Below are 24,672 nucleotides of genomic sequence, written 5' to 3'. Positions count from 1 at the left end.
AACCTCTCGCGGTCCTCCTGTTGCTCCTGGACAATCACCTGGAAGCTTTCCTGGTCACTCCGCAAGTCCAGTAACGCTTGATGTTGTTCTTGATGGAGGGCCGTAAGTGATGTGATGACTTCCGCAAACGGCAAACCTGTCAAAGATTGCATGATGGCGGAGGCTTTCCTTCTTCCTTCCCGGGTTTCGGCACCAGTGCAATGAGTTCAAAGATAAGGAAGGAAGAGGACAGGGTCGGCTTGACTGAGACTCGTGTTTTATTTAAGTTTCTTCACAGGAATATCGCGCTCTCAGCGCTCACAACATTCACTCTCATAATAACATAAATTATCCAGCTCTCCAGAGCATTTTATCCAGCCTTCACACAAGTCTGCAGTCCGTCTGTCTCTGCTTTGGTCTCGTTTCCCGGTAGCTTAATCCGGTCTCTCCATGCCAATTACTGAAACAAGACACAGGTGTTTGTCATTAAGACACAGGTTTTTTTCATTTACACTTGACCCACTTATGCATCGCTTGTCTTCCAGCTCTCTCTCCTGTCACAGACCTCGCTAAACCACGCCCCCCTCCCCTTGGTTGATTTTTGTGGTCATGTGACTGTGGCGAGCACGACGAGGTCGAGGGCCGTGGGAGGACGGCGCGAGGCCGGTGGCGCGATTGATAATGAGCGACACGTGCGCGACGCACCGGTCTCGCATCTCTCACGGAGGAGCGGAAGCATAAAGGAGGAGCGACGACAGTGAAGAGCGAGAGAGGACAGGCCTGAATTTTATTTGATGTGTTTCTGTTTTGTGTTGCCAGCAGTCGTCCGTGAGGGGCTGCTGGCTTTTACTTTCATTTTTGTATTTGTTTATTTATTTATTAAAATGTTGAATGTTCGCCGGTTCCCGCCTCCTTCTTCCCATAACATCTGTCTGAACCCCGTTACAGTGACTTATGTGACTTATGGTGTTACATATAAATGCTTTCAAGTTTCAAGTACAATTCTTTTGAAGTGATGGTGCTATATGTAACATTATCTAGTGTAAGTGATTAATCCTGTTTGACATTTGTACTGGCTACTGTATACAGGCCATCAGGGCACCATACAGACTTTATTAAAGAATTTGCTGATTTTCTATCTGAATTACTGGTTACAGACAAAGCCTCAATTGTTGATTGTTGCGAACAGGACGAGGCCGAGGGCCGTGAGAGAACGGCGCGAGGCTGGTGGCGTGATTGATAATGAGCGACACCTGCGCGATGGACTGGTTTTGTATCTCTCACGGAGGAGCGGAAGCATAAAAGAGGAGCGACGACAGTGAAGATCGAGAGAGGATAGGCCTGGACTTGTGTTGTGTTTTATTATATGTGACAGCAGTCATCCGTGAGGGGCATTATTCATATATTATAATGCGCTAAGAATACCCTTATGATGCATTATAAATGCAGGCTTCATCTGGTGTTATAATGCATTGCACTCTTAAAAGTTATAATCACAAGGTAATATTTGTATTGTAACTGTTGTTATGATTATTTATCAGATGATACAACATATTATAATTTTGTTTATAAGGCATCATGCATCTATTATAATGCATTAAAGGTGCTCTAAGCGATGTCACACATTTTTTAGGCCGAAACATTTTTTGTCACATACAGCAAACATCTCCTCACTATCCGCTAGCTGTCTGTCCCCTGAACACACTGTAAAAAAACGCGGAGGAGGGAGGGTCGAACTAGCCAACGTTTTGTTTGGCAATACTTCGAACGTCACAAGAATTGACGTCACCCAACATCGCTTAGGGCACCTTTAAGGATAACCTAACAGGCTTCACCTAAGTGTTTCCATATTTTTTTTACTTCTCAGATGTTATATTATGTTATGTTTATGCTTTTGGAAATGGATCCTTAAAGCATGTTTAACTGTTCTAAATACAGATTAGTTATCAGATTATTATTATTTTTTTCATATCGTGTGTACTTTCACTCATGTGGTGTGTGTGAGAATGATTGTTTTGTGTGGCAGACCTTTTGGGAAAATTGTGTTAAAATTGTGTGCAAAACAATCCCCCACCCTGTTCTGCGGCCAGTTGCATGAACATAGCCATAATGTTAAGACTTTGTCTTAAGTTCTAGTATGACCTACTAGCAGTTAGTCAGGGGCAGTCAGTCTTAGTTTTTGTTATCAAAGTAGGCTTATCTACTTTTTTATGTAACTGATTTAAAAAAGCTATGAACCATCTTAAAGAAAATAAATTGATGTCTAACTAGTAAGACTAGTCTTAGAGGTTTATGCAACCGGCCCCTGGTCCTGTTTTATAGTGAATACAGACAACATAATGAGAATGAGGACTCTCTCCGATGTTTAGTTAAATACTGCGGGTCACATCATTATAAAACTCACCATATGAAACTCTTTTTATAGAAAACTATTTTGAGTATTGTCTTCATCTCCTGTGATTCTACAGATGACTCATTACAAAAACACAATTTATTTCCTAATGTGTAAAACTAATTAAATTACCATATCAACTAGGCTACTCTATACAACTTTAACAGATCCATTGATTAGTCATTATGAACACTAACTTTACCATGCATGTTTACTGGCGTGAGGCCGTGACAACCTGTCACTCACATGAGATCGACCAATAGCAACAAAAAAAAAAAAAAACACACACAAAAAAAAAACCACGATCCACTTGATCCCCGTAAACAAAATCAAGTCTGGCCCTACATTTGTTCTTGTTCCAGAAGCCGTTTCACTCATATACATTTCACAATAGGAAAGAAAAAGACTAATGCAACTTCCCAGCAAACATTGGTCCGACGGCAACGTCGTGTCCCTGGCCAAAAATAGTCGCGGTATGACGGCATAAATCGGTAAAAATATGTAACACAGAACATTTCCTAAAAATGCATTCAGATACATGTGTGCATGTCTACAGTTATCTGAGGTTGCATGTATAATTGTTATTTTGACTTTTAGCTACGTGTAGTTCAATATATACCATGTTGTGTTTCGGGTGAGAGAGGACGTCACCATGGCGACGTCTTTTACACGTGCATTTATAGTCCATCATGACCCTCTATGAAATCAATTGTGATAAAGCTGTGCTTAATCCTTGTGTGGTTAATACTGCAATAATTAATTAAATTTTTTATTAAATTAAAGTTTTAATAAGTTGTGTGAATACGTCCACTGACGTCCTTTACACGTCTATAGTATCGGGTGAGAGGACGTCACCTGGCGACGTCTTTTACACGTGCATTTATAGTCCATCATGACCCTCCATCATGGAATCCTTGTGAAATATGCAAAAGCTGTGCTTAATCCTTGCATGGTTAATACTGCAAAAATTCATTTAATTGCCCAAGTAGTTTTTAAGAGGTTGTGAAGACGTCCACTGACGTCCTTTACACGTCAAGGCTGTGAATACACGTCCACTGACGTCCTTTACACATCTAGTCAAGCAAGACAGAAAACCCCCCCCCCAGGAATTATCTTTATGAAATACACGAATTGTATACAAAGTAAATATATTTACTTTATCTTGTTTAAATAAATTATAATCACACAGTTCCCAGTGTGGTTAAGTTAATGCAAAGCCTCTGCATTTTAGTCATTATTTCAACCTTAGCCTACCTTACCTTTTCGGTAATGTTGTGTTTTTTATTTTTTATTTTTTTATGGAATGTATGCATGTAAAACAGAAATATATCTGGTCACCATTTATGTCTGAGTTGGATGTAATTGCCAAAACTGTGCTGCCAAGATGTAACAAAAGATCTCCCGACATTACCAAATCCCGCGATAGGTTAGATTATCTCACGAGATGTTAACGCGTTTTCCCCATAGACTCACTCCGGAACACTGAAGTTTGAACAACCACGAAGAGAGGAGGAATTGAGGCCCATATTATTAAAAATCTACTGTTGGGTACGTACATTTTGTATTATTAGATTCACGTGCTAGAGTTTTACTTGTTTGACATGAATGAACCGAAAGAAATGATGCCCACATTGTCAACTGAAATTGGCTAACTGAGTTTGGCTAAAATTAGCTAGTAGGCTAAAAGTTGCTTTGAACTTATACAACGGTATACCATAGTATAAAGTATGTTTAATGATACAGTCAAAGTTATTACTGTAAATTATTAATGTAGCCTTTTGAGAGTTTCTTTCAGAAAGTAAATTATCTGAAGTAGAATGAAATGTTTAGCTGGATTTGAACATGTATGTTTTCAGTAACTGCTTTAAAAATTTTGTAATTTTAGAATTGCTAAACATGTCTATTCAGGGGACATCACAGCCCACCTGTCTTTATCAGAAATGTCCTGTTCACTTTCTCACTGTTACACACCTAGTTAAGGGTCTTTCTCAAGGGCACCACAGTGGTATTGAAGAGGCAGGGGACAAATGCTGTTTTGAATTTAGCTGAAGACCATACAAATATTTTGAAAATAAGTGCATGTCATTTACCTCAAATTTTTTATTTTCATTTATTTTAAAAAGAAATATATTCTCTTCCCTTAGATGCTGTGAAGAGGTGGAGCCCACATGCTACAGACACTGAAATTGATGCAGCAATGGCAGAACACCTGAAACACACTCCAGGAAGAGCTGGGGGTGGTGGATACAAAAAATGAGCCAAACAATGTGTTTAAGGGATAGTTCACCCAAAAATGAAAATTGTCATCATTTACTCAACCTCATGTTTCAAACCTGTATACCTTTCTATGCTAAACACAAAGATGTTTAGAAGAATGTTTGTAACCAAGCAGATGTCGCTTCCCATTAATAATCATTTTTTCTCCAATAATGGTAGTCAGTGGATGCTCTATTTGCTTGGTTACAAACATTCTTCAAAATATCTTCTTTTGTGTTCAGCAGAAGAAAGAAACTCATACAGGTTTGGAATTTGGTGAGTAAATTACATAATTTTCATTTTTGGGTGAACTATCTTTATATAATAATTCAGTATTTTGCAATTGGTATTTTAGTTTGGTTAACAAATCGAGAGCTTAGAATTATAAGGTTCTATCTCCGTTTATTGTAGTTTATAAAGCATCAAAGTTTTTAAACTCGGTTTATGTTTTGTGAGATGGAACCTTTTATTTTATTAATAACTACTAACAATTTTTTTTTTTTTTACAAAAATAACACCACACAGGCATTAATAAACACCTAATGGATCAGATTGTCAAAAACTCAATTTCAACCAAAAGTGGAGATAGAACCTTAAAATTCTAAGCTCACGAAATGTTAAACATTGAAAAAAATAAAGAGAAATTTTGGCTGTTCAATATCAATAAAATGTTGTGCTTAATCAGAACATGCTTCTTTTTTGCTTATGTCCACAAATAATGTGTTATTGTTTTTGATGTACACGTGATTAAAACGTTTTATTGACGTTCAGGTCTGACTGGACCAATTTTGGACCTTTTTAGAACCTTTGTCAAGATGTGTAGGCTAAACCTCAAGACTTGATTGTCTTTCACGATGTTACACAATAGGTGTGTGATTATTTTATATGCAGGCTTATATATACACTTAAATTATGCAGCAACACATTTAAACACATATGACGACGCATTTAGACGTCCAGGGACGCGCAGAAGAGACGTGGAATTCACGGCCAGAAAAGACGTGGAATTCACGGCCAGAAAAGACGTGGAATTCACGGCCAGAAATGACGTCGGTTCAACTTCCATTTTGGAACTATTTTTCAACCATGACGGGACGTCTCGGACGGACGTCTTTTCAACGGTCATTAAACGTCCAAATGTTTGCTGGGTTCCATTTCATGCCGACTTTAAAGGGACACCAGGCAAGTCTGAGTGTTTTTTCTCTATGAAGCTCCCCCTAGTGTCTGGTAGTAAATGCTTTCAAACACTCTGTCGTAAAAACGAACTGTTGTCCCTCCCCCTCGCCACGAGCAACCCGGCTGATCAGCTGTCAACCCAGCTGAGCAGAGGAACCGGCTATTTCAAAACCAGTTATGTCTACTGAGGCAAGTAAAGCAATATTTTCTTTCCAACTGATGGCGATTTTTTTTTTTTATGTGTTGTCATGCATACTAGTAATTTTACCGGGAACGAACGATATGAACGAGGCGAACTACTGCTTCCGTGTTTGTTTGTTTTTGGGAGAGTGGGCATGAGCATAAATATATATATATATATATCGGAGGCTAATATTTGTCTAAAGTTATATTAGCAAGGTCTATAAGTTCATCTGGTAGAATGACGGTTTACCTTTGCTTGTCTAAGAAAACATCAGAACGTTTTTTCTAGCTCGATCATGATATACATATCATGATCGAGCTGCAACATGTTTATTGTCTATTATCAGACGCGTTGACTTAGTGACATAAAATAAAAGTGTAAGTTACACAAATAAAACCGACAGAGGAACGGCCAAACAACTAACGTTACAGAAATCAGACGTGTTTGCTAATGACAATGCTAACATCAAAGTTATAAGCCCGTCACAGACAGCGATAATAATAAAAACCTTTACAGACAATAGCAAACATCCTGAGGTCACAATTACTTGAAATTTAAATATTAAACACAGTTTATTCCAAAGATACTTGCAACAGCAGCCAGGTCAGCATCCGTTTTGCAGGCTTCTGTTTCTCTCAGTTCTCGCCATTCTGAAAAAGCCGGTCCGATATTTACTTGAGTCTTGCTCGGTCAGTCTCCCGTTTCCTCTTTCGTTGGTCCTCCGACAAAGATTTCCTAGCTTTCTGCTTCTTTTTTACAGGCTCAGCCATAACTCAATCTATCGTTGCCCTTTGCTTATAGCTAGCCAGTGCTTGAATGGGGGCGTGTACGTGTGCAGTGCCGTCAAGCAATTCGTTACATCGCGAGACCTGATATCACGCGATACTTCCTGACGGCGAGGCCGGCGGGCCGGAAGTAGCAAGTGAGTTTTTTCCGCTCTCGGGCACCAGGGGGGTGCGAAACCACCACCATTCAACCCGAAATAAGTAATATAACCATTCCACTGACTCCGAAGCTGTTCAGTTAAGGTTAAAAAGTTACCTAGAGCACCTTTAAAATAGGACCCTCAGTCTGTTACGACAGTAAACGTCTAATGCCCCATATTCGCACAGAGAGCAGCACACACAGGCCTGTTTATGACCACTGTGCTTTTCCATTTCAGTGTTTTCTCTTGGATGTCTCATTGTATCAGAATGTTTATCTCTGATGCATTGTGGGATAAAGAGATGAGAGAAATCACCCCTGAATTATTTTATCTGTCCCTCAGTTGACCTTCCTGTCTCCCCTTCCCACATCCTGTCAGTCCAGCCATAGCTCTGACAGTCCATCTAAGACACCAAGAGCTGATCTGCATCAAACACACACATACACACTATTCACATATATATGCAGATGCAGGGGTCTTTCCTGAAATAGAGCTCAGGTTGCTTTAGCTAGGCTTGACATTGAGTGTCAGAGATGCTACTCACGCACACACACAGAAAGAGACCAACATATAGCAGTTGAAGCATCTCAAATCAAGCAATAATCCATGAAGACTACGTTTGGCACAGTTAGTGTGTCATTTCTGCATCACTAGCAGCACCACAAGGAAAACACACACACACACACACACACACACACACACACACACATATATATATATATATACTGTATATATATATATATATATATATATATACTGTATATATATATATATATATATATATATATATATATATATATTTACATTTTTATTAATGTTCCCTCATATGTCAGTCTCTGGGGTTCCCATACATGTAAGCACATGCACTCCTCAAAAACTCCACTGATTGTTGACACACTAAAATAGATTAAAATGTGTATATATGTATTTAAATGGGATGTAAGATATAATTTACTGAATGTTATTAAAGTCCAGGTCATTTTAATGAGAAACTATGCCTGTACTAGCCCAAGATCTGTAGTTCCAACCACGTAAGTTCGCAGATGTTCGTTGAAACTATGGTTATGGGAAACGGCAAATCGCTCAACTATGTTGGTAACGACAGAACTTGCGAACATAGTTGGCTAATGATGCTTTATTATTATTATTATAAAGGCAACTTTACACAAATGATTTGCTTGATAATATGGAAGTAAAATTGGTTGTGAATGACATTTCATAATGACTTGTGGTAGTAAAACCACTGCACCTTTCGGCATTTTAAGTTTGAGTTTGTTTTCATTAAAAACTGCTGGCAAATATATACAGCTGTTTTATTTCTGCCTTTTTTCAACCCCTTGCAGACACATCAAAGGTTCCATGAAGAACCTTCAACATCCATGGAATCCTTCCATATTTTTTTTTTTTTTTTAAAGGTTCTTTTGATAGTAGAACATGATTTTTTGTTGTTGTTTTTTTTAGATTATTAAAATGTTTTTCACATACGAAAAATGATATTTTAAGAATTGATCACTGAAAGGTTATTTAGGGATCCCAAAATGTTTGTCCTATGGCATTGATGCAAAAACTCATTTTTGGAAGCTTTATTATAAGATATTTGATTATCTTCCCTTTAATATTATTACACTCTTTAATTATCTTCCTACACTGTAAATGATTTCTGTTGTTTTCACAGCATTATACTGTTTTTCTCAACAGTTTCTTGCTGTATAACCTATGTACAGTATGTTACTGTAGATTTTGTTGCTTTCACAGTATTATTTTGTATTTTCAACAGTTATGTACTGTGCACACAGTTGACAGTATATTACTGTAGATTTTCAATGCATTCTGGGAAATTATTAGTTACTGTAAATCTAAATACAGCAGTGCAAATTGACCGCGAAAAACACCACACACAATTACACAAGTAAAATTGCTAGACTACTAACGTTATCCTTACATAAAACCTTTTCAGGACTGGGTGACCATTAACAGTCTTAATTTCTGTCAGTGGGGGGTGCATGAGAGTGCATTTGAATGAGTTTTTCTGTTGTGTCAGTGCATCGTGTAGACCTGTCGTTTCTGCCGACCTGGAACTTCGTCATATGGTAAGTAATAAATCTTAATATTTGTATGCATGGATTCTAGCTAATAACTTTAAAATTATTTAGAGAGTAGCTGACCAGGATTTAGATATTTTTATTTAATTTAGATTTAATTTATTCTTAACATTTTACTATAAGCTGTGTACAATATGATAGGCTACTCTAGGTTTCAATGTAGTTTGGGACATTGGGACATGTAACTGTAAATTTAAATACAGTAGTACGAAATGACCGCGAAAAATAACCACAAGCTGCCGTTTTATGACTCTTCAGTTCCCTGAGTAACGTTGAGAGCGCAGGCCTTTGCATCGCGTCGCTGTGTCTGTCGGCGAAGTTTTCACCATAAATATCTGGTTAGTGATGAATCTTTATATTTTTTTTTATGCAAACTAAAGTAGCAGGTTAATGTTAGTTTAGAAGAACTGCCCGCGGCTTATGTTCTATAACGCCTGTAACGCGGATTTCCATCATGTTGATAGCTAGCCTACTTGATTAATAAATGTAATTTTATAAACATAGATTGCATTTGTAGCCTCTTATAAGGTCAGAATGATCTAATAATTGTGTTATTTACCATTTTAAGTCGGTGGAAGCGCCTGCGCGTTCATTCTTTTATATATCATACGGTTTGGAATTGAAAATCGATCAATGTATCCTGAAATTGGATACCCAAGGTTAGGATTCGGATTCTTGTTATAAAATTTAATTTTCGATTCCTCTTATTGATTTATTCGTGATTATTTTTGTCTAAATCAGAATTTTCTTTTACACGTCTGTGAGGACCTGACCTGGCGATCTGCCAGGATCTTGTGCAGTTACCTCAGTCCATGTTCATTCATACACTTTTGTTACAAATTGATTTCTATAGTAACACCAATGGCTTTTTATTTTGCACAAGTGGTGGTTTAGAGCTTATCCCCTATTGTGATGTGACTTATTACAGATGATGCTACATATTGTGATCACTCTTGATTCAGTTGGAAAATATTTTAATTTTTTTTGTGTTTACAGGTTTCTTGTCAGGATAAATCCTGAAAATGCAAAATGAACATCACAGTTCCAGGTGAGCAGAAAGAGTTGTTCGGAGGAAGACCATGGCCTTGAATCAACACATTGCATCTTACATCAGGGACTTTGCAGAATATGATTGGCAAAATCATTAAGGTAAGAGTAATATTAGGGATGTGCACCGGAGCCCATATCTGTAGAAATGATTTGTGTCTGAATCTGTATTTAGAAAAATCCAAAAAGGGTGGAAATGACTTAAACCATACATTTTTCAAATTGATAGTCTGTTTTAAAATGTAATTATGTTCCCTTCACAGTTTCCATTTAACAAATATGCCTTGTATAAGTCAAATCATTTGTATTTTTATATTATAATTGTAACATCTCTTTAAATAAGTTTTAATTAAAACATGAAATGGTAAAAATAGGGTTGAGTGATATGGTCAAATCATCTTGATAAAATGTTTCATATCAGTCAGTGTTGATCATTATCACAATCAATGTCAAATATTTATTTATTTTAAGTTTTAAATGTTCTCAAACATACATTAAATAATGAAGACAACAGGTAAAGTTAAAATAAAATGAAATGTAATAGGGGTGGGAATCTTTTGATTCAACAATTCGATTCAAATCGATTCTTTGGGTCACGATTTGATTCAAAAGAGGCGGTACTTTTGAAATTGGGAATTCTCTTTTGAATCAAATTTCAATTTGATATATGCATAGAATAGATTTAAAATCTATGATCAAATCTAAAATCAAATCTATGCATATATCTAAATGAAATTTGATTCAAAATCGAGAATCGAACAGAAGAGAAATGATCAGCAGCTACTGTTAGCCCCAATCAAGCGGGAGTTATTTAGTTTAAATTATACACACCTTATCTGCGTTAATTTAATCTAACCCGCTGCCGCTCAGCGTTCACATTCACCTCTCACGGCGTGAGCTCACGCATGTCTTTTTCATCATTAAAATTAGTAAGCATAAAGTTGACAGACATATCTATGAAAGGAACTGACTATCGTAAGCATCGTAAGCCTAAATTGATCGTAGAGACCATTGGTGGTAATTGCTCTATAATCAATTTAAGGTTACAATGCTTTGGGGAAACGCAGCCCTGATCAGTGGCCGATTGTTTGGAGTCAGAGATATAGAATATGGGCCATTGCCTTCTCAATATTTATTACTTTAGCTTCTGATACAGGACATGTTCATTCTCTTTTATAGAGTATTTGTTCGTTACCACAGAAAACCGCTTGCGTGTCCATGTTGAACGTGTTTCTTATATGTAAAAACTAAAGTATTAGCCTACCTAAGCTATTTTCTGTGAATGTGCGGGTGGTGGTGGCGCAATGGATAAGACACATGCCTTTGGTGTGAGAGACCCGGGTTCGAATCCACTGTGAGACACCAATGTGTCCCTGAGCAAGACACTTAACCCCTAGTTGCTCCAGAGGCGTGCGACCTCTGACATATATAGCAATTGTAAGTCGCTTTGTATAAAAGCGTCAGCTAAATGAATAAATGTAAAATGTAAATGTAAATTACCTGCTATATGGAAATATCGAGATGAATAACAAAGTGCTGTAAATAATAAAAATATTTGTGCTACAAACTAGTGTTTACAATTATGACAAATTCAATACATCAAAATATCAAGAAGCATAGCAAGCTTTTTTGTACAGCTAGAAATAACTATAAGCGTATGACACCGGAAGCCAGACACATTTCATTTATAAATGGCCGTGCCCACTCTTCCGTGAAAAATAAGGTGGATACCATAGGCAAAAAAAATTCTCCTAAAAAGGTGTTGATAATGTGAGTTAGGTTTTTTTGATTATTAGTTGTATGTTTTGCCTCTGATTGATTTGTGCTTATCATTCCTTTGCAGGATTATCAGAAATGCTGTCGCTCTTCTACCACTTGACACCATCACTACCCTCCTCACCTGGCCTTCATCCTCACCTGTCTTGCTTTCTTTCTAAGTTTCTTTTTTACCTGTTCAGGATAATTTTTGCATGAATTGAAATACATTAATTGTTCACTGATCTTAATTATTAAATATATATTGTTCATTAGTCTTTTAAAAAAGATTTTTATTGTTGTATTATATTACATTTTTATTACTAATGTATTGTTTAAAAATACACAATAAACCTTGTTGTGCAGTTAAAGCTTCAATTGTTCTTTTTTCTATTTCCCATTAACTGTTAAAATAATATTCCTACAGATTTTCTACATATTCTACAGGTAACACACTTAGCACTATAAAAGTAATAAAATAACATTTCATAGCTGTATAATACTATACAGTATTATTAAAAATCAACGGTGTAATACTGTGTTTTAACGTGGTAAAAAATGACAGTAAAATAATGTATTTAATTGTACAGTATGCTTAACACTACTGTATTTAGTGTTACAGTAATTTTACTGTTGAATGAAAATACAGCAACTACTGGATAATTGTTGCCAGTAAGTTACTGTTAATTTGACAATACATTTTTTACAGTGTATTTTAGCGATTTTAAACTTTTTTTTTATTTGTATTTTTTTTTACTTTTTCTCACAATTTTAAAACAACAAGCTTCTATGTTGCCCTTATTTTACCACACTTGGCAACAAGTCAATAAAAAAAGTAAGCATTCAATGAATGCAATTCGAATCTTACTTATGCAATGACCTATATGACTATTTTGCCGCTTCATGTGTATGAAAAGAGCTTCAGTTCAATTTTAACGCTAGATCTATTTGTTTCACACGATAAATTCTCCTTTGGCCTATCATTGTTATAACTGCCATCATGCAGAATTAGGTGGTTGATTAGCAGTCCAGGAGCCGTTGGAAATCAAAAGGAACAGGTCTAGCTCTGTCTGTCTTTTTTAGGACTAGAACAGCTCACTGGTTGCTGCAGACCGATGTGTTGTATTGAACATATGGGCTTTCATGTGGTAAATTGAATATTACTCATATGTGAGTGCACACTGTTTTTTTTTGGTTATTCTGCCCAAGTTGCAGGCACTACCAAGGGACTGCTTTCCTTTTACTGAGAGCCGCTCTGAAGAAAATCTCAACAGACCTTGGTACAATTACTGTGCCTTCCCCTCTCCATCTCCTGCTCTCCGGCCCTGCAGACAGCAGCCCCGGGGAATTCAACCCACTATTCTGCGGAAGATTTGGGCAGTCAGGCATCAAATGTAGGCCTCTTCTCACACTCTGGGCCTCGGTGGCGGTCGCGTCAGGGGACTCGGACTTTGTGTTTTCACACACTTCCCTCCTTGGGACATGAGGCTTCGCTGTGGCAGGAAGGGCCAGGAAGAGGCATCGGCCTCCGGTACATCTTCCAGAAGCCGGGCTGGATTTAGAGGGAGCATCGGGATGAATGTCTAATGTGTTTTGTCTGCCTAGGCTTGCTTTTATTTCTTTCGTCCTTTGTATTTCCGCTTTCCACAAATAGGAAACAAAATACGGCCTGAAACTCTTAAGAAGATAATGTCATTTTTTTCTTTTTCAACAAACGGTCAGTTAAAGAAGGTGCTTGACCTTCAGAAGATACTGATCGTCAGCCTGAGGAGGTCAAGCTAAATAATGCATGAACTGTTTTATATTTGTCTCATATGAGGTTTGCAATTTTTACAGTCCTGTTACCAAATCTGAAATATTTCTAAATACAGTATAGAAACCACATCTGTGTGACTTTAGTTTGTAGCTTTTTTAAATACTTTTATTCAGCAAACATGCATTGAATACTGTCAAAAGTGACAGTAAAGTAATGTTACAAAATATATTTTTTTATTTCAAAACAAATGCTTTTTCTTTTTGCGTCTTTTTACTAAAACGTATCATGGTTTCTACAAAAATATATGAAACAGCACGGCTGTTTTCAACATTAATATAAGAAATGTTTCTTGAGCAGCAAATCTGCATATAAGAATGATTTCTGAAGGATCATGTGACACTGAAGACTAGAGTAATAACATTTTAGATTGTAATAATATTTCACAATATTGCTGTTTTTACTGTATTTTAAACTTCAAGGAGAAAACTTTTTTTCCGTACAAAAACTTAGGTAATATAAGTATGGTTGAGCTGGAGGAATGTAGTCAACACTGTAAAAACTGAGATTAGATGATTCCTTATGCCATGCTATAAAAATGGTCCCATCCTGTGTCACATTTGTATATCAAAAGATTATATTGATATTGTGGCATTGTTGTACAAAGTAACACACAACTGAACATGCTTTAAGTATCAATTTCTGGTTAATCTGACCCTTACAGATGACTTTTGTTGGTGGAAACTAATGTAGTCAGATTGATTCAGTCTTATTAAATAATATTTTGAGCATTTATACAACCAAGAAGGTCAAGACATTTGAGGCATGATAAAAAGGTATGGCAATTGGCAAAAAAAAGTCTAATAATAGTTAATATAACATATCTAATATTTTTCAATAAAAAAAGTTCATACTACTTTTCTCTCATTGTTTTCTTTTTTTATCTTGCTTTCCTCTGAGCTGAGAGAGGGCACAGTTTGGATTTAAAGCTCAACGCTACAGAAGGAATGGAGGAATAATGGTTTGGGGCTTAGGGAGGTCGTGTGTGTGTGTGTGTGTGTTCGCGAGGTCTCTTTCATGGATATGGGGCATTTTTGTGTAATGTCACTCTGTGCTGAGAGGTGGAGGTAGGAAAGGTGTGTAAAGCCCAGAGGAACGTACCTCCATCAGTCCTGGCTGTCTCACCTCCACTCCATTCCATTAATCGGCCTCCAGAAAGAAGCAGGAGCAGCAACAACTCCTGATGCACTTCCTTTAGTAACCTTTATATAATGAAGGACATGACTGACACAAAAAGAGAATTTCACTTTATGTCAAACAAGTGTGCTTCTAATTTAACTGGTTTTATTCAAATGAAAAAAATATTATTTGGAATATTATTATTATTATTGTACAGTAGATCAACAGGACTCAAAAAGTCCTTTTCGTGGGTTATTAGCTCTGCAGATTTTCACTTTTCACATTGCAGCATGTTTTTATTCTCAGGAAAAGGAGCACATGAAGGTGTACGCAGGTTAATTCAAAAGCATGCCTTTACATCATAAATGGGGAAACATTAGGCTCAAATTATGGTTGAGTATTCAAGTTAGTGTTAGTTAATTCAAGTTAGTCTACATTCTGTTGAGCCCTGGCTAGAAAAACAGGACATTTAGTGGGTTTGAGATGCAGTTTATTTAAAGCAATTAAATTAATGTCAAGTCACCTTTATTTATATAACGTTTTTTACAATACAGATTGTTTCAAAGCAGCTTTACAGAGATAACAGAGGCAGCAGATCTAGAGGAAAATAGTGTCATAGTCCAGCTTAAGTAAGTTCAGTGATGGTTCGGTTTTGTTATAAAAAAGTTATTAATTTAGTTAATATATATATATATATATATATATATATATATATATATATATAGTCGCTTTGGAGAAAACCGTGATGTCATCGTCCAGCTCAGTTCAGTTTTCATATAATGGTGTTAATGCAGGCAGATCAATAATATTGTTGAATATTAAGTGTCACCAACTAAGCAAGCCAAAAGCCAAAGGCGAAAAAGGCGACAGTGGCAAGGAACCACTGGAATGGAGGAAAAAAAAAAACCTTGGGAGAAACCAGGCTCAGTCGATAACCAGTTCTCATCTGCCCAACAAATGAACAGTGTATGATTATGATTCAGGCAGCATTACAGGTCAGAAGTCAGATTGGAAACTACCTATATTTAGATATTTCCAAAGAGAACTTGGTTGTTTGGAAAACAAAATGACACGTGATGTCTATCTAAACAGTGTATTGATGCTTTGATACAGTGCTATCAGCCTCTAACTCTAAGAATGTGGGGCTTGTGGAGAAATGTTCAGGTGAATCCTGTGGACTGAGTAGATATTGGCCAAACCTTTGATCTATGAGGATATTACAGCGTGTCTCCACTCTAAATGCATTAACCTTGAAAAAAGGTTTCAACATCTCTCTATGGTCCATTAGACAGCACCCATCAAGAGTTTCCAACCAGGGGAGAAAATTTGGGAGCGCTCACTCCTGAAGACTGGGGAAGAAAGTTGCGTGACTAGAAACGAGTATAAAAAGTAGTTGATGAATCGACGGCATCACAACATCAGTACTGAATATTTCATAATAATCTTTTATTTCAATATAATTCATTCATTCATAAGAATAACTATAATTAATAATGTTGAAAAGAAAAACCCAAGAGACTGCAAAAACCAGGCAAGGGAAGAGGAGTAGAGGATCTCAATTGCAACAGTGTTTATTTAATAAAATAAATAATAATAAAAAAAAGACTTAGGATACGGTTACACGACAACGATGTACTAAAAATGGAAAAGTTTGTCCTTTGCGTCTTTCAGGTACAACGACAATATTGTCAAAATGATCCCTGTAATTTTACTTTTGTAAACACTCCTTTAATAGAATGAACACGTAATACGCATGTATTATGTCACCATTTTCACAAATTTGCTTTTTTGAGACAATAATGGTATAATTTTCAAATACTTTGAAACCCATTTTCAGGCTCCTAAAACGGCATTGTCATGTAAATACATAAAATGTTCTCCATTTTTTGGTTGAAAATGGTGTTGTGTAAACAGCCCTCTGGAACGCAGGAAACAACATAACAACTTCACTAACATAAAGACAATTTCAGACAATCAAACTGAGGACTTAAATACACAGGAGAAAACAAACTGAACAAGAAACAGGTGCAAAACGCAATCAGTAACCATGGAAACAAACAAGGGCATAATCAGTTACCTAGTAAAATGGAAAAGAACCGGGAAAATGGGGAACAAAGGAAGCAGGAAAAGAGCACAGGGAAACAAATGAAATACAAGTCCATAAAACAGAACATAAACCTGACGAAAACCAGAACTGTTGCTGTATGCTATTTTGACAGATATATATATATATATATATATATATATATATAAATATATATATTTTTTTTTTGGTACATACTAGAAATTGTTTAAATTATTTTAGTTATATATCTAAATCAGGTAAATATTACAGTTTCATCAGATGAACATTACATTTTTATCAGATAAATATATTTCAATTTAAGCACAGAAATGTATTTACATTTTAGCAGATTATTATTATTTTATTTTCTCTTACAATAAATGAACCAAACATATTGATGATGCGCATTGTACTCATGGGGAGTTTCAAATCCAGTACATTGCTAATGGCATCCCATAATACCTGACTATAAAAAAAGAGGGGAACAATTGAAAGAAAATGTTTTAACAGTAAATAATTCAGGAGGAAAAAATATCAAGCCACTTAAAAATTATTTCAAAATCTAAATCTGTGCATTTTTACACAGTTCTGTACTTCTAAACTAAATCTTCTTCTTCTTTTTTCTTCCATCTAAGCTTGGACTTGTTCCACCACTTCGGCCAAGACAGTGATTAAAACACTGAATTCAATTTAAACATTCTATCAGGCTTTGCATTTCTAGGGTAGACTGGCAGATTTAGGTAAATTTCCATTGAACTTTGTGTCAAGTTCAACAAAAAGCAAAAGTGAGGACAGATCCAATTACAAATGGATTCACACCAAGAAAACCGCAATCCCCACTGTTGTTTATTGAGTGGAAGAAAAAGTAGGAGATTCAAAAAAATAAAACAATCCTAGACAGAGGCCACTCATAACACACACACACACACACACACACACACACACACACACACACACATCTTAAAGACAGTGATCAGAAGAGCCTAACGGGGGTGGGAGTGTTTCGCAGCAAACTTATGAATATTATTTGGAGCAGTATTAAAGAAAAAAGGGAAGTTGATGATGGCCAGTCTTCATTGTTGTGAGTGTGTAGGCAGCGTGACACAGTAATGCATGCTAATGTAAACATCAGCACTCCTCTCAAATCAATTCAAATGTGCTTATTCAGGTGGAAAATAAACAAGGCAGTGAGGGAGAAGCACACTGTCCTCCAAAATCCACCGGATAATGTCATTTCACCATCCTCCCCTTCAGCAGCCAGAAGTTTATACTTCAAACTGACCTTTTGTGGGAGTTCTTTTATTAATTGGACCTCGGTTTATTTATATAGTTTGGTTTAACACACTCAAAAACACTATGGCAATAACATTCAACAGCAAGAATGGAAAATTACATTTGAAATGGTCAATCTAGTGCAGTATAGTGCATCGGCTGAGCGCAGTTTAAGCAACCTTTCTATGAAATAGTCAGTTACAACCCACTGCAACGCATTTCAAAGAACATTGGAATGTCTTTGCACTAATTTAGCTTTCACAATTACTTTTACACTGATCATTTGTATGTGATTTACATGGTAATCTGTAATAACTACGATCTTAAATTCCACAGAATTGGAATTGTCTGAACTGGAATTGAGATGAAGAAAAGGAGAAAAGGGAAAATAAATACAGGGTGTGCTGTGCGTGTGTGTTCGAGAGAGAGACTGAATTAGTGTTTTATTTAAATATATATTCTCATTTTTGTTCACTTTAACTTGAAATAGTAAAATAATGAAAACTAAATTAAATAAAACTAATAAATAAGTAATAAAGACTTTATAGACATAATTACAGAAACTAATACAAATTACAAAACTAATACAAATTCCAACAGAATTGGAATTGTCTGAACTGGAATTGAGACGATGAAAATGAGAAAAAAGGAAAATAAATATGGCAGATTCAGAATATATAGAGAGAGAGAGAGAGAGAGAGAGAGAGAGAATTAGTGTTTTATTTAAATATATATTCTAATTTTTGTTTACTTTAACTTGAAATAGTAAAATAATTAAAACTAAATAAAATAAAAAAGTAATAAAAACTTTATAGACAATTAAAAAAATATATACAAATGACAAAAAAAACAATACAGTTTGGTTTAGGCTTAGTTGTTTGTAATTATTTATAATTTACATGATTATTACATAGTTACTACAGTAGTGCAAGATGGGTAACAGTGACACTGTTAAAAATATAACACAAATATTAATATTAAAAAACTGTAATAGTAGGCCTATATGTCAATAACTCTAAAAGAACTGACAAACATGCATGATGTTTTCTTTGAGTTACACCATTTGACCTCTGAAACCTAATCTTACCATGTCCTGAACTTGACACAGGCAAGATGGTCTACAGGAATAGGTGATGTCATTTCCTGTTTCACTGTTTAAATGTCATATGGTAACTAAATGGTTTCCTGCACACTGGCTATACCACTCTGACTTTTTCAAGTTTTTTTAAATATGAATACAAATTTAACTGTGATTTCTTTATTACAATCTTCCAACCTCCACCAAGACCAAAGAGGTATATTATATCTGGAGTGAGCAATCCATTAAACATTCTCATTAATGTCAATAAGATTCAGTGTACTGTGTGTGTGTGTGTGTGTGTGTGTGTGTGTGTGTGTGTGTGTGTGTGTGTGTGTGTGTGTGTGTGTGTGTGTGTGTGTGTGTGTGTGTGTGTGTGTGTGTGTGAAAGGAAGCACATGGCCTAACAAAGCCTCTTGTCAATCAAAGCCATCTCTCTGGTCTCTGTGTCCCATGGCCATGTGTCAGAGAGGTGGAATGACACTGATCACCCTCCGGCTGCAGATGTCCAGTCGACCAATCAGTCCAGTCCGGTCCAGCTCAGATCCCTGCCAAGCATGAAGCCGAACACGGCCGAGGCCACACGGGACCCTCCAAGACCACCTTCGCACAATCCGCAACCCGCCTCAGCTCATCAAGAAAATGAATGAATAATCAGCAAAGAACATAAATACATCAGAAAGAGTAGGATGGACAGTCTGGAAGAAAAATGCATTTTTAGCGCGTTTTCTCTCCATCTTGGCCCATTTTTCTCTGAGTGGAAACGCACAAAACACCAAAAAGACATTATTCATGACTTTTACAATAGTCTGCCTCATCTTTAGGCCTGTGTGGAACATTAGAGCGTGTGAGGCTACGATAATCTGGAAAATGGGCACTCACAATTATTAATTCATCATACTGCTTCAGAACACAAATGCATTGTATTGTCTCATTCGGCATCTTATTTTACCCATAAACCCCATAAATCGGCCAAATGGGATGCGTTCTAATGACAGAGCCATGTTAATATCAAAGCGAATAGGCTCTTGGGGCGCAGACGGGAGCACAATGTGGAAATTCAATCACAAGTCCTTTCAATCATGGAACGGGAAACAGGGATGCGTTTGAATATTTTTACCTGGAAGTATTAAAATTATACAATTTTTATAGCTATTTAACATGTAGTTGCTTTTTTAGCAGCATGCTTTGGCTGTTTAGCTGAAAAACGGACAGGTAAAGCAGGAATCATCTTGGCAGTTATGAGCAGGACATGGTATTTCCACCAGGGAACTTTTTTTCTGATCTATTCTGCTCTGCTCCCGCCATACAACTGAGTCACTGACTTGTGAATTTCTGCTTCCCTTTGTCTTTTTTTCTCTGCTCGCTGGTAAACAAGTAGATCCTTGAACTGAGATTGCCTGAGGGTTTTCACATTCTTTATTTAGCTGCCTAAATATCTATTCAACCACCGCAGAAACACAGACAAACCTGAGAGGGGAGTTTAAAAAATGAACCTGTTCAAGTGTAATAGTCAAATTTGTGTCTTTCATGGTTTGGAGTAAATTAGATCTTTTTAACATTGATTTTTATACTGCATAAGTGTATTCTATCCCCTACCCCTAAAGCTACCCATCACAGAAAACTTTCTGCATTTTTACATATTCAAAAAACATCACTTAATATAATTTATTAGTTATTTTCCTCATGGGGAACAACAAATGTCCCTTCAAGGACAAGGATTTTAGATATTTCCATCTTTTTGCCAAAATATCCCCACAACGTTTACCAGGGCCACACACACACTTGGGAAACAGAGTATATTCTTTTACGAAGTTCATATATTCTGTGGTGTGACATGCTAGACTCCATCTAACCATCTAAATATTTTAAGAGTATTTTGCTATTTCTTGCATGTGTAATATGCATGCAGGTTTTTTTTTTTAAATAAATATTTTTATTAACTGATAAACTACACGGAATATTTGCAGCATTGGTGAAGACAAATAAAAAGACAAATGTAAAAAAGTGGGGGAAAACACCTAAAAACAGACTCTAATAAAACCATATATATTTAAGCCCAAATTCTTGATTTTAACTGCATGTTCAACATACAATTGCACAATTAGAAAGTAGTGTGTGTGTGTCTGTCTACTGGTGATGATAATCAACTGATGATGAATTTACTTGTGCAAAATCTTTGTATCTGTGCATTGTATCTGTGCACTATAAAAAAGGGCTAAAGGATAATTTAAAATGCCCATAAAACAAATCCTCAGATGCTCTCAGCTGAGTGTTTGCATCCCTAACTAGCTGTTTGAGGAACACCTACTCGGGCTTAACTGAGCAAAGAGTGAGCGTACTGACCCTTCTGATCAATAATGCATGGAGAGTGAACAGCAACATGCTAAACCTCTTAGCCACTGCAGCGGAGGAGAGGAGAAAAGCTTCTTCCAGCTCCTCATAACCGCGGCTCTCCTCCGTGTGAAGCATCACAGAGCCTTTGATTGTCCAAGATAGACATGATGAAACAATTGACACTTTCTTTTGACCCACATTCTAGAGGCTCTAATTCATCACACGCAGCTGAAGGCTGAAACGCCAATATTTTGAAATTGCATTTCAATATCTGGTAACACTTTATTTTACAGTGTCCTTGTTACAGATACATGTAGTTACTAAATAGTAATAACTGTAAATGATGCATAATTACATACAACTAACCCTCTACCAAACCATAACCCTATATTAAGTATATGTAGTTAATGGTACTTAAATATCTAATTACACTGTAATACTGACACCTTAAACTAAAGTGTAACCTAATATCTGGTAACACTTTATTTTGATGGCCAACCCTAGACATTCTACTAACTATAGGTAATTTGTGAACTACATGTCTACTCACATTAGAGCATTAGTAGAGCATTAGACTGTAGACTGTTAGTAGTAAACAAGTAGATCCTTGAACTGAGATTGCCTGAGGTTTTCCACATTCTTTATTTAACTGCCTAAATATCTATTTAACTGCCACAGATGCTCATAACTGAGACGGGAATTAAAAAAATGAAACTTCTTGACTGTTCAAGTGTAATAATCAAAAGTGTCTCTTTCATTATGACTGTTAGGGTTTGGGTAAGTAGTATAAGTTACACATTTACAAAGTTACAAATGTAGTTTCAAATTACTGTTGGGGAGCATCACAATAAAGAGTTAGCAGATATTAAGCAGACAGTGAACTAATACTCTAATGAGAGTTAGTTGACATGTAGAATATCTAAAGTGGACCACTGAAATAAAGTGTTACCCAGTATCTTTATAAATTATAACAGAAAACAAAACATGCATTTATGATCATCTATATACATATATATATATATATATATATATATATATATATATATATATATATATATACATTAAGCAATTTACAGTGTTTACCTTGAATCCAGGGCAAACTAAACAGCCCCTGACCTTTAACCCACCCCTACTAATCTATTCATTAAAAAAGCTCAAATAAACGCAGTGCATTTTTTTGTGGTTTAAGCTTGAAAATGCTCATCGATTGTAATTTCATACACGTTTGGGGTTTATTTGCGTGCCAGAACACGGCATACCGCAATTTATGTTGCTTGATTTATTTTCCACTCCCTGTAGTCACTGGCCTCACTTCTATGCAGCAGTTATAATAGTGTTTTCTCTAATTTGTCACCCATAGAAGGGAAAACGAAAAACTTTCAGAACACAACTCCAGCTGTTCTTCAGAGAATAACACAACCATGCACTGTGTCAATAATACAGTCCAGCGATTACAACAAACGCATTTATCGTCAGTTAAATCAAAAATCAGTTAATGCATGCCTGGCTCTGGATAGAGTCAGAAGAGGCAGGTTAAGATATGCATGTACTGTAGAAGCCGATTCTCTTGCACAGGAACTTTATCTGCAGACAGCCTGGGAGCTGCTCGCGGCATGATGTCATTCCTGGATCATCAGCTGCACCTGTCTCATCCTAGACTGAATACAACTTTGAAGTGTTGTCTGCAAACCGGCTATTATTTACGGTTGACCAATATTGGACAGAAAAACAAAGCATGCAATTAAAAATTGGGCCGAGGGAAATGTTGTAATTTCAGTGACTGATTATTTTTCATGATACAATTCATGAAAGTAAAGACGAATATCCTCCCTATACGCAAGACTAAATTTCATTGGGAACCTTCGGTGAACTGGTGCATTAGATGAAGCTGAATGTCTGCGCTCGAAACAGAAGGGCTCTAATCTGCTTCACCATGAAGAGACTTAAAATAGAAGTGTATGAACTTGTCAAGGCACTTACAGGAGAATGTGGAGACTGCCTCAGACTGCAACACAAATCCTCTCCTCACACTTCCTCAGATTGTTGAAAATGTACACAGACCAGTGTTGTATACTTCTGCCTTATGCAAATCTTCTAAATATGATTTGATTATTTAACTCTCATGTTCTGTTTCAGACTCAATACCCATGTTAGCTTGGAAAAATACTTTTCCATATATGAGAACTGATTGTAAATTAAATAAAAAAATTGCTAACACACTTTAAACATTGTCTGTAAAAAAAGAAAAGAAGAAAAGAAGGCTGCATTAGCTGTTGTTTAGCATAGCAGACACCATATATAAAATATGAATAAATGCAATTAGTTTTAACATTGTCTAAACTGAAGTAACATACTCCTGGCTGTTGTTCATGTTGATGTGTTTTATTTATTTCTACAGTGCTTTATTTTAATAATGACATGGGTAATAACCATCTTTATAAAAATAAATAAAATAAAAATGCATGAGATGAAAACAAATCTTCCATAATGTTAAGTATATTAGAGTCAGAGGAGCATTAAAAAACAATTTGCACAGGTACATTTTGAAAAGCATTCATCAATTCATCTAATCATATGTACTAATCACAATCATCCAAGCATCCTTTTTCTAAGTTTCAGGTTTTTTTTTTTTTTTTTTTTTTTAAGTGGCGGAACATTTTCTTAAGAGATACAGATTTCATGTGCAACTGAAACTTCAGCATCATATGTTAATCATAGGGCCACTCATTTTTGATCATTATATCAAACTGCATCATTTTCTTCGGTAATTGCATTTTATTTGCCCTAATTAAATCAATTTGCAATGGTTGCGTAATGGGCGTCGTCCGCTGGAGAGGATACATGACTTATGTGTGTACCTGTGAGATGTATAGACCTGTATAGCCAGATTTCTCTGAGCTGGATGAGGGAGGAGGAGGAGGAGGAGGAGGAGGAGGAGAAAGAGGAGGAGGTGTTGAAACATGCCGTCCGGTGATTGATTTGCGCTTGGTTTTGTCGGAGACAACAAAAGGATACCATGTCCTTTCAAGGTGTAATTCACCCAGCTTATAATTCTGATGAGACGTTAGTACTAGATTTATGCATTCAAGTATCCTGCTTATCCGATCAGATATTTGGATTTGGCAAAACTTGTCTCATTGTTCAAAGCTATTCTTAAATCATGTTTAAATGT

General features: G+C 36.2%; 2 long non-coding RNA genes across 3 annotated transcripts in view; one reads left to right on the top strand and one right to left on the bottom strand.

Moving 5' to 3' along the window:
* The first annotated feature begins 2,804 nt into the window (after window positions 1-2,804).
* LOC309483569 lies at window positions 2,805-5,314 on the top strand. 2 transcript variants are annotated; one of them, XR_014200592.1, is made up of 3 exons: window positions 2,805-2,862; window positions 3,839-3,919; window positions 4,516-5,314. It is a non-coding gene; the product is annotated as an uncharacterized lncRNA (long non-coding RNA). The 2 variants fall into 2 exon arrangements; XR_014200593.1 differs by lacking the exon at window positions 2,805-2,862 and having other exon boundaries at window positions 2,869-3,919.
* Window positions 5,315-15,684: 10,370 nt separating this feature from the next.
* LOC309484259 overlaps window positions 15,685-24,672 on the bottom strand; it is a 159,585-nt gene continuing 150,597 nt past the window's right edge. The window contains exon 4 of the long non-coding RNA XR_014200793.1: window positions 15,685-15,763. This is a non-coding gene — a long non-coding RNA (uncharacterized lncRNA). The remainder of the gene's footprint in view (window positions 15,764-24,672) is intronic.

This window comes from Leuciscus leuciscus, assembly GCF_965113295.1.
Source record: "Leuciscus leuciscus genome assembly, chromosome: 20".
Taxonomy (NCBI): domain Eukaryota; kingdom Metazoa; phylum Chordata; class Actinopteri; order Cypriniformes; family Leuciscidae; genus Leuciscus; species Leuciscus leuciscus.
The sequence above is the reverse complement of the archived record's forward strand: the minus strand, read 5'-3'. Positions and strand labels throughout refer to the sequence as shown.